We start from the raw sequence: 11,598 nt of genomic DNA on the forward strand, positions 1-11,598 counted from the left end.
TTGCTCCACGGCCCCGGCGTTATCGGCGAAGTCGGAGCGAGGGGCTGTAGCGGAACGCCCGTGTCCGGGGGCCGCGTGGGGACTCCCTTCTCCGGACGGACCTACCTTCACCCTCGGGCCCTTCCAAGCCTAACCGGAGCCGGTCGCGACTCACCACCACGCGGGGAAAGTACACCGGGCGGGGCCGGACCTCCGTACGCCCGACAGGCCCGAAGTCCAGAGGCGAAGCGCAGAGCCGAAGCGGGGAGCGGTGGAGTCGGCACCCCACCCCTCTCGCCCGGATACGCTCGCACCCCCGACCGCGGAACCCGACGAGCGCGGGGCCGTCCGCCCGGCTGAATCCCCCGGGGCAGTCTTCTCGGTCCCCGTACGTTTACCTCTCAACGGTTTCACGCTCTGTTGAACTCTCTCTTCAAAGTCCTGTTTCAACTTTCCCTCACGGTACTCGGTTCGCTATCGGTCTCGTGCCGGTATTTAGCCTTAGATGGAGTTTACCACCCGCTTTGGGCTGCATTCCCAAGCAACCCGACTCCGAGAAGCCCGACCTACCCGGGCGGGAACGCGGGACTCGCTACCGGGCTTTCACCGTCTATGGGAAGAAGCCACGTTCGCGAGGACTTGGTCCCGCGTCCGCACCGAGACGGATCTTACGGACTTCCGTACGCTACATTTCCCGGCCAACCCCGGTCAGGGGAAAGTGGGATTCAGCGCTGGGCTCTTCCCTGTTCGCTCGCCGCTACTAAGGGAATCCTTGTTAGTTTCTTTTCCTCCGCTTACTGATATGCTTAAGTTCAGCGGGTCGTCTCGTCTGATCTGAGGCCGCACACAGAGGTTTCTTATGCGGGGGCGAGGGCGGAGGCGGAGGGCCGAAGGCTAGGGGCGAGGGGCGAGAGCCCGGCACGAGACCGAACTCCGCGACACCTTCCCCCCCACCCCGGCCGCTCGCCCGCCCGCTCACTCGCCCGCTCGCTGGGTTTAATCGGCACTCGCCACCCCCGCGTCCGACTGCGCGGAGCCCCGCTCGGGACTCGGGGAGAGACCGTAACGGACGTGGACCCGGACCTACTCGGCTCTCCCTCCGTTCCCTGTACGGAGCTCTCTCGCAACACGGGCCGCGTGGACTGGCTCGGAACCGAGTCTTCGTTTGGGAAGACGAAGGGCCGTTTTCAGGCCCTGCGAGCTTCCAGCCGCGGTCTCTCTCTCTCAGCGGGGGCGCGGAGACCGATCGATGGGTAAAGCGACCCTCAGACAGGCGTGGCCGCGGGATGGACCCCCGCGGCCGCAATATGCGTTCGAAATTTCGATGATCTGTGTCCTGCAATTCACATTAGTTAACGCAGATGGCTGCGTTCTTCATCGAAGCACGAGCCGAGTGATCCACCGCTAAGAGTCGTATTCGGGTTTGTGCCCGGCCCGTTACAGGCCGGGCGAAGGAAGCCATTCGAACAAGAGACAATTTTTGCCAATATATTTCAAGCCGGGTGCCTTCCACCCCCGTGCAGGGGGGGAAAGGTCATTGAACCTGGGCGTCACCACCGGACCGAGGAGTTACGGCCCGGGGGACGATCGCCCGAGTAGGTGCCCGAGACTTACGTGGTTTAGGAGACCGGGGTCTAGGCACCCGCCGTTCCCGGCGAGGCCCAGGGGTTTGGTTCGCTGCGTTACGGGTCCCGGTCTAAGGCATTCAGGCGTGCGCTCAAAGCCAAGCTCTCCACCCCGGAGGGTATGAGCGAGGCCCGGTGGTACGCTCCCAAGTCCCCGCTTAGGGGAAGGCGCTGGGTAGATCCCACCTAGTCAGGACCGGCGGGCACCGGCCGTCTCCTTTCGGGTGTTTATAAACGCATCCGGGGTTCGTGAGGCCCCTTCAACTCGCGCACCGGCCTTAGACTATTATACGGTCCGTCTCTGCGAAGCCAACATCGGGGGTATTTTGCATGCGCTCTTAAGCTCCGCTCTAACCCCGTGAGGGGAAAGAGTTTCGCCCGGCGGTACGCTCCCGTCCACCACCGCCCCCTGTGCCGGGGGGATGGGTTCAGGGAGATCCCACCGAGGCCGGCGAGCACCGGCCAACGCCCTGGGGGTGAGTAAGCCCCTTTGACTCGCGCACGCACAATCAAGCCTTCAACGATCAATGGTTTTTTGGGTTTAACTACCCGGCGGGCGGCTCCGGCGCCACTCTTCCCCCCGCGAACGGGAGGGGCGGACCGGGGTACCTATGCACCTAAGGCGGTCCTCGCATAACCCCGAGTTCCGAAGCCGGCTCGCTACGTCCACCCACCCGGAGGGGGGAGAGACTCACGTCGGCCGACGACGAAAGGTACGAGGCTTCTGCGGTCCATACCTTGAAGGTACCCGCCGGGGGGGAGGTTCGGCCTCTCGAGTCCGACTCGACAACCGGCACGGACGGCGGGCGCCGACCGCGGCCAGGTCACCGTTATTGATCCTTCCGCAGGTTCCCCTACGAAAACCTTGTTACGACTTTTACTCCCTCTAGATGTCCGGGTTCGATCGACTTCCCATCGCCCGGAGGCGACCCCCGTTCGAGGGCCGCCCCGGGGACGGTCCGAGGACCTCACCGAGGCATCCGATCGGTAGTAGCGACGGGCGGTGTGTACAAAGGGCAGGGACTTAATCGACGCGGGCTGGTGACCCGCGCCTACTTGGAATTCCTCGTTCGAGGGGAATAGTTGCAATCCCCTGTCCCCAGCGGGGAATGGCGTTCATAGGATTGCCCGCACCTCTCGGCGTAGGGTAACTTACATGTTGAACCAGCCATTGTAGCTCACGTGCGACCCCGGACTTCTAAGGGCATCACAGACCTGTTATTGCTCCATTTCTCAAGTGGCTTCTGTGCCACAAATCGCTCTAAGAAGTTTAGCCACCGACCGCTGATTCCCACCGGGCGAACCCCAACCTTCAGGCCCGCGGTAAGCGGGAGGGCACCGGGGAGGGGAGAGGGAAGGCGAAGGCGAAGGACGGACAACCCACACCCGGAGAGCGGAACGAGGTGCGGACGGCATCGGGGAGGGAACCGAACGCGAAGGGGAGAGGCCGGAGCCACCCACTCGACGCAGAACTGAACCCCCGTCAACCGCATCACCTCCCCGAACCGATCCGGGGTAGAACCGGACCCCCGCCGAAACCCCCAACACCCCCACCCCGATGGGGACCCCCCGCGAACGGGGACCTTCGGGGATAGAGTCCGACCCAGGAGAGGGGCCGTGTAACTACTTAAAGGATGGGATCTCGTTCGTTACCGGAATTGACCAGACGAATCGCTCCACGAACTACCAACGGCCATGCACCACCACCCACAGAATCGAGAAAGAGCCGTCAATCTGTCAATCCTTACCGTGTCCGGGCCGGGTTAGGTTCCCCGCGTTGAGTCAAATTAAGCCGCAAGCTCCACTCCTGGTGGTGCCCTTCCGTCAATTCCTTTAAGTTTCAGCTTTGCAACCGTACTCCCCCCAGAGCCCAAAGACTCGTGGTTTCCCGGACGCTGCCCGGCGGGTCATAGTCGTTAACCCAACGCCGCCGGATCGCGGGTCGGCATAGTTTACGGTCGGAACTACGACGGTACCTGATCGTCTTCGATCCTCCGACTTTCGTTCTTGATTAATGAAAACATTCTTGGCAAATGCCTTCGCTTTTGTCCGTCCCGCACCGGTCTACGAATTTCACCTCTCTCGGTGCGGTACGAATGCCCCCGGCCGTCCCTCTTAATCATGACCTTTGGTCCGTCAAACCCACGAAATAGGACCAAGAGAGCGGTCGGATACCCCCCCGGCTCGGGGAACCGTGCGGCGGCCAGAAACGCCGGGCGTCACACCCGGGCGCCCCCGGCCCCACCCGGCCGCCTCGCCGAAGAGCTCCGACTCGCCCCCCATGGGAAGGCCTTATTCCATTATTCCTAGCTCAGTCCATTCAAGGCACGCTTCGGCCTGCTTTGAGCACTCTGTTTTGTTCAAAGTAAACGCACCGGACCCTTCCGCCCCCCACGTATTCAACCGCGGCGGACGACCCAGCTAAGGGCCTCTCCGCGGAGGAAGGGAGCAGAGGACACCGGATGAGTAGGGACAAGGTCCCGCGACCTCCACCCAGAGACCCGCGGGGGTCCCCAACCCCCCCGGAGAGGGGCAGCTTCCCACCGCGAAGTCCGGACGGGCAGAGGCCCGGCAGCCGGGACCCGTCCCCGGATCCAACTACGAGCTTTTTAACTGCAGCAACGTTAACATACGCTATTGGAGCTGGAATTACCGCGGCTGCTGGCACCAGACTTGCCCTCCAATGGGTCCTCACCCACGGACGTAGATTGAGTTCATTTCGGTCCCGAAACCTTCAAACGGGGCCTCGCACCGATATTTTTCGTCACTACCTCCCCGTGTCGGGAATGGGTAATTTGCGCGCCTGCTGCCTTCCTTGGATGTGGTAGCCGTTTCTCAGGCTCCCTCTCCGGAATCGAACCCAGATTCCCCGTTACCCGTGGTCACCACACGTAGTCCCGTAGACTACCGTCGAAAGTTGATAGGGCAGACACTCGAATGAGACGTCGCCGCCCCGAAGGGCTCTGCGATCGGCCAAAGGTTATCTAGAGTCACCAAAGCGGACCCGACCGGAGTCGGGAGGGGGTTTTTTGGTTCTGATAAATGCACGTATCCGTGGGGGGCGCCGAGGGGGGAAGGTGAACCAGTCACCGACCACCTCGAAACGGCACCCCCACTTCCAACGCTTCGTTTGCATGTATTAGCTCTGGAATTACCACAGTTATACCAAGTAACGTGTGGAGCGATCAAAGGAACCATAACTGATTTAATGAGCCATTCGCAGTTTCACTGTACCAACGCCCGTGTGTACTTAGACTTGCATGGCTTAATCTTTGAGACAAGCATATGATACTGGCAGGATCAACCAGGCCGATCCCTCTGGTACTCAAACCCGGCTTGGGGAAAGAGAGAGAGTCGGTGGTGCGTGGAACTCGACCCCCCCGAAGGAGGAAGAGACGCGCACCGCGGAAAGGCTTTTCGAACGAGACCCCCCGGAGGTGGGTCTGCAATCGGGGGTTTGACTACTTGGAAAATGTACGATTCAAGGCCCGGACGGTGCAGGCTAGGGGCCGGTTCCTTCCCTCAATAGGATCCCGACCCTAAGGCACCACCGACTCGGACCTTTTAACGGACCCAAACTGCGGTGGAAATTAGACCGACGGATCGGCTAAGTCTCCCTCGGAACGATTCTGGGACAAGCGGACCCCCTGTTACGGGGGGTCCACGAGCCATGGAGGCTGGAGCACGTGGCGGGGAGGATCGTTCTAAAAGCCGGTATTATTTCGGATTAGAAGCCTGCCCCTGGTGCTCCGGGTATGCCGCATTTCGAACGGGCGTAAAGGACGTCCGTTTAAGGGAAGAGAATGGAAGAGAATTTCCTGGCCCCCTCAAAGCGCGAGGAGGTCGGCATAGGTTTTACGGTACGCCCCCCCCGGAGCCGTCTGATGTTCAGAAGACGAAGGGTTTTGCCCCCAATCTCGTAAGGTCGAGGGCTCACCACCGAACTTCCAGCCGCGGTCCTTGGTAGGACCGATACGCGGACAAGCCGCAAAATCCTGGCCCCCTCGCAGTGCGAGGAGGTCGGCAAAGGTTTTACGATTCGCCCCCCGGAGCCTACGGTTAGTTTTCTCGATTTAAGAAGACGAAGGGGGTCGGGGCCCGGGAACCGTAAACCGAGCGCCTCTTCCCCTGCGAACTTCCAGCCGCGGTCCTTGGTAGGACCGATACGCGGACAAGCCGCAAATCCTGGCCCCCTCGCAGTGCGAGGAGGTCGGCAAAGGTTTTACGATTCGCCCCCCCGGAGCCTACGGTTAGTTTTCTCGATTTAAGAAGACGAAGGGGGTCGGGGCCCGGGAACCGTAAACCGAGCGCCTCTTCCCCTGCGAACTTCCAGCCGCGGTCCGTTTAAAAAGACCGATCCGTGACACCTCTAATGCGCTCTTTGCCTCCGGCCGTTTCCAGCGCGGGGGCCCGGTGGTGCGCTCCCAAGTCCCCGCGGAGGGGAAAATCTGGGAGATCCCACATTAGACCAAGCGGAACGCCGGTCTTCGCCTCGGGGGTTTGTATGCCCCTTTCGACTCGCGCACGGGCAAGAGTTAGGTTAGGAACGGGGACAACTGCCGGCGGGCGGCCCGTCGCACCCACCCCGCAAGTGGGCAGGTGGTCGGTGGCCTGTGGACCCGCCGCTCGGATTCGTTTATAGTAGGAACCATAACGGGGTACAACCCTCATACGCTCGACCCCCTCACGCCCAGAGAAGTGTTCACCTCCCTGGGCATATATCGAACGAATCATCGGGATTGAAGGGGAGGCCACCCAAACCATCCCCTTAGCCCAGAGGGGTGCCAGTCCTCGGGCTTCGGTATTCGCATCACCGGGGTCTATGGAGGTCTCGACTTAGGTTTTGAAAACCTCCAGAGGGGGGGCCGGATTAACCACCACCCTAGCCCAGAGGGGTGCCAGTCCTCGGGCTTCGGTATTCGCATCACCGGGGTCTATGGAGGTCTCGACTTAGGTTTTGAAAACCTCCAGAGGTGGGGCCGGATTAACCACCACCCTAGCCCAGAGGGGTGCCAGTCCTCGGGCATGTCACTTCGCATCACCGGGGTTCTATGGAGGTCTCGACTTAGGTTTTAAAAACCTCCAGAGGGTGGGGGCATATCTTATCCCCACCCTAGCCCAGAGGGGTGCCAGTCCTCGGGCATGTCATTTCGCATCACCGGGGTCTACGGAGGTCTCGACTTAGGTTTTGAAAACCTCCAGAGGGTGGGGGCATATCTTATCCCCACCCTAGCCCAGAGGGGTGCCAGTCCTCGGGCTTCGGTATTCGCATCACCGGGGTCTACGGAGGTCTCGACTTAGGTTTTGAAAACCTCCAGAGGGTGGGGCCTGACTTACCACCAACCCTTAGCCCAGAGGTGTGCCACTCCTCGGGCATGGAATTCGCATCAACGGGGTCTACGGATGTCTCGACTTAGGTTTTGAACACATCCAGGGAAGCAGAGCGGACATTCCCATTATTTCAAGCCCATCGGGAAGCCACTCCTTTGGGCATAGCGTTTCGCATCGCTGTTACCCAAACTTACGTCTGATTTAATGCCTCCCTAATATCCCGACGGCACCAGGCTGAGAAACCATATGCCCACAGGATTTGAGGCGTTGGAACCTCGTTCGCATAGCCGACAACGATGAACCTCCCTCGGACTCGCTACGAGGCTTGAGGAGGGTCCTGATTTTCTTAAAATCTCAGGTGAGGGACTTAGAAAATTTTCACTTTAAAACCACAGACCTCCAGAGGAGAGACCGGGCTTATCACAACCTTAGCCCAGAGGGCGTCACTCCTCGGGCATGTCACTTCGCATCACCGGGGGTCCATGGATGTCTCGACTTAGGTTTTGAACACATCCAGAAGGGGGGGCCGGATTAACCACCACCCTTAGCCCAGAGGGGTGCCAGTCCTCGGGCTTTAAATTCGCTTCGCCGGGGTCTATGGAAGTCATTTTTTAGACCTCCAGAGGGGAGGCAACCCAAACCATCCCCTTAGCCCAGAGGTGTGCCACTCCTCGGGCTTGTGTATTCGCATCACCGGGGTCCATGGAAGTCATTTTAGACATCCAGAGGGGAGGCCACCCTAACCATCCCCTTAGCCCAGAGGGGTGCCAGTCCTCGGGCTTTAAATTCGCTTCGCCGGGGTCTATGGAAGTCATTTTTAGACCTCCAGAGGGGAGGCAACCCAAACCATCCCCTTAGCCCAGAGGTGTGCCAATCCTCGGGCTTGTGTATTCGCATCACCGGGGTCCATGGAAGTCATTTTAGACATCCAGAGGGGAGGCCACCCTAACCATCCCCTTAGCCCAGAGGGGTGCCAGTCCTCGGGCTTTAAATTCGCTTCGCCGGGGTCTATGGAAGTCATTTTTAGACCTCCAGAGGGGAGGCAACCCAAACCATCCCCTTAGCCCAGAGGTGTGCCACTCCTCGGGCTTGTGTATTCGCATCACCGGGGTCCATGGAAGTCATTTTAGACATCCAGAGAGTGGGGCCGGTCTTACCACCACCCTTAAGCCCAGAGGGCGTCACTCCTCGGGCATGAAATTCGGATTACCGGGGTCTATGGATGTCTCAACTTAGGTTTTGAACACATCCAGAGGGGAGGCCACCCAAACCATCCCCTTAGCCCGGAGGTGTGCACCTCCTCGGGCTTCAAATTCGAATCACCGGGGTCCATGGAAGTCATTTTAGACATCCAGAGAGTGGGGCCGGTCTTACCACCACTCTTAGCCCAGAGGGCGCCACTCCTCGGGCATGAAATTCGCATCACCGGGGTCCATGGAAGTCAGTTTAGACCTCCAGAGAGTGGGGCCGGTCTTACCACCACTCTTAAGCCCAGAGGGCGTCACTCCTCGGGCATGAAATTCGGATTACCGGGGTCTATGGATGTCTCAACTTAGGTTTTGAACACATCCAGAGGGGAGGCCACCCAAACCATCCCCTTAGCCCGGAGGTGTGCACCTCCTCGGGCTTGAAATTCGAATCACCGGGGTCCATGGAAGTCAGTTTAGACCTCCAGAGAGTGGGGCCGGTCTTACCACCACCCTTAAGCCCAGAGGGCGTCACTCCTCGGGCATGGAATTCGCATCAACGGGGTCTACGGATGTCTCGACTTAGGTTTTGAACACATCCAGGGAAGCAGAGCGGACATTCCCATTATTTCAAGCCCATCGGGAAGCCACTCCTTTGGGCATAGCGTTTCGCATCGCTGTTACCCAAACTTACGTCTGATTTAATGCCTCCCTAATATCCCGACGGCACCAGGCTGAGAAACCATATGCCCACAGGATTAGAGGCGTCTGAACCCCTTTCGCATAGCCGACAACGATGAACCTCCCTCGGACTCGCTACGAGGCTTGAGGAGGGTCCTGATTCTCTTAAAATCTCAGGTGAGGGACTTAGAAAATATTCACTTTAAAACCACAGACCTCCAGAGGAGAGACCGGGCTTATCACAACCTTAGCCCAGAAGGCACCACTCTTCGGGCATGTCACTTCGCATCACCGGGGTCCATGGAAGTCTCGACTTAGGTTTTGAACGCATCCAGAGGGTGGGAGCCGGACTTACCACCACCCTTAGCCCAGAGGGCGTCACTCCTCGGGCATAAAATTCGGATAACCGGGGTCCATGGAAGTCAATTTTGACCTCCAGAGAGGGGGGGGGCCTGGCTTACCACCACCCTAAGCCCAGAGGGCGTCACTCCTCGGGCATGAAATACGCTACACCGGGGTCCATGGAAGTCAGTTTAGACCTCCAGAGAGGGGGGGCCGGGCTTACCACCACCCTTAGCCCGGAGGGCACCACTCCTCGGGCTTGAAATTCGCATCACCGGGGTCCATGGAAGTCTCGACTTAGGTTTTGGAAACCTCCAGAGGGGGGGCTGCACTTACCACCACCCTAAGCCCAGAGGGCGTCACTCCTCGGGCATGAAATACGCTATACCGGGGTCCATGGAAGTCCTTTTAGACCTCCAGAGAGGGGGGGGCCGGGCTTACCACCACCCTTAGCCCAGAGGGCACCACTCCTCGGGCTTGAAATTCGCATCACCGGGGTCCATGGAAGTCTCGACTTAGGTTTTGGAAACCTCCAGAGGGGGGGCTGCACTTACCACCACCCTTAGCCCAGAGGTTCATCACTCCTCGGGCATGAAATTCGGATAACCGGGGTCCATGGAAGTCAGTTTAGACCTCCAGAGAGTGGGGCCGGGCTTACCACCACCCTAAGCCCAGAGGGCGTCACTCCTCGGGCATGAAATTCAGATAACCGGGGTCCATGGAAGTCAGTTTAGACCTCCAGAGAGTGGGGCCGGGCTTACCACCACCCTAAGCCCAGAGGGCGTCACTCCTCGGGCATGAAATTCGGATAACCGGGGTCCATGGAAGTCTCGACTTAGGTTTTGGAGACCTCCAGAGGGGGGGCCGGGCATACCACCACCCTTAGCCCAGAGGGCGTCACTCCTCGGGCATGAAATACGCTATACCGGGGTCCATGGAAGTCAGTTTTGACCTCCAGAGAGGGGGGGCCTGGCTTACCACCACCCTAGCCGAGAGGGCGTCACTCCTCGGGCATGAAATTCGCTTCACCGGGGTCCATGGAAGTCATTTTAGACCTCCAGAGAGGGGGGGCTGCACTTACCACCACCCTAGCCGAGAGGGCGTCACTCCTCGGGCATGAAATTCGGATCACCGGGGTCCATGGAAGTCAGTTTAGACCTCCAGAGAGTGGGGCCGGGCTTACCACCACCCTAAGCCCAGAGGGCGTCACTCCTCGGGCATGAAATTCGGATAACCGGGGTCCATGGAAGTCTCGACTTAGGTTTTGGAGACCTCCAGAGGGGGGGCCGGGCATACCACCACCCTTAGCCCAGAGGGCGTCACTCCTCGGGCATGAAATACGCTTAACCGGGGTCCATGGAAGTCAATCTAGACCTCCAGAGAGGGGGGGCCGGGCTTACCACCACCCTTAGCCCAGAGGGCATCACTCCTCGGGCATGAAATTCGCATCACCGGGGTCCATGGAAGTCAGTTTAGACCTCCAGAGGGGGGGCTGAGCATACCACCACCCTTAGCCCAGAGGTGTGCTCCTCATCGGGCATGAAATACGCTTCACCGGGGTCCATGGAAGTCATTCGAGACCTCCAGAGGGGGGGCCGGGCATACCACCACCCTTAGCCCAGAGGTGAGTCACTCCTCGGGCATCAAATTCGCATCACCGGGGTCCATGGAAGTCAGTTTAGACCTCCAGAGGGGGGGCTGAGCATACCACCACCCTTAGCCCAGAGGTGTGCTCCTCATCGGGCATGAAATACGCTTCACCGGGGTCCATGGAAGTCATTCGAGACCTCCAGAGGGGGGGCCGGGCATACCACCACCCTTAGCCCAGAGGTGAGTCACTCCTCGGGCATCAAATTCGCATCACCGGGGTCCATGGAAGTCAGTTTAGACCTCCAGAGGGGGGGCTGAGCATACCACCACCCTTAGCCCAGAGGTGTGCTCCTCATCGGGCATGAAATACGCTTCACCGGGGTCCATGGAAGTCATTCGAGACCTCCAGAGGGGGGGCCGGGCATACCACCACCCTTAGCCCAGAGGTGAGTCACTCCTCGGGCATCAAATTCGCATCACCGGGGTCCATGGAAGTCAGTTTAGACCTCCAGAGGGGGGGCTGAGCATACCACCACCCTTAGCCCAGAGGTGTGCTCCTCATCGGGCATGAAATACGCTTCACCGGGGTCCATGGAAGTCATTCGAGACCTCCAGAGGGGGGGCCGGGCATACCACCACCCTTAGCCCAGAGGTGAGTCACTCCTCGGGCATCAAATTCGCATCACCGGGGTCCATGGAAGTCAGTTTAGACCTCCAGAGGGGGGGCTGAGCATACCACCACCCTTAGCCCAGAGGTGTGCTCCTCATCGGGCATGAAATACGCTTCACCGGGGTCCATGGAAGTCATTCGAGACCTCCAGAGGGGGGGCTGGGCATACCACCACCCTTAGCCCAGAGGTGAG

At 59.7% G+C, this 11,598-nt stretch overlaps 1 non-coding gene across 1 annotated transcript; it reads right to left on the reverse strand.

Moving 5' to 3' along the window:
* Nucleotides 1–1,238: 1,238 nt before the first annotated feature.
* LOC136684578 (5.8S ribosomal RNA) lies at nt 1,239–1,392 on the reverse strand. Its single transcript, XR_010799720.1, has one exon. It is a non-coding gene; the product is annotated as a 5.8S ribosomal RNA (ribosomal RNA).
* Nucleotides 1,393–11,598: the final 10,206 nt, after the last annotated feature.

Source organism: Hoplias malabaricus, unplaced genomic scaffold (genome assembly GCF_029633855.1).
Source record: "Hoplias malabaricus isolate fHopMal1 unplaced genomic scaffold, fHopMal1.hap1 scaffold_29, whole genome shotgun sequence".
In the NCBI taxonomy this organism is placed as follows: domain Eukaryota; kingdom Metazoa; phylum Chordata; class Actinopteri; order Characiformes; family Erythrinidae; genus Hoplias; species Hoplias malabaricus.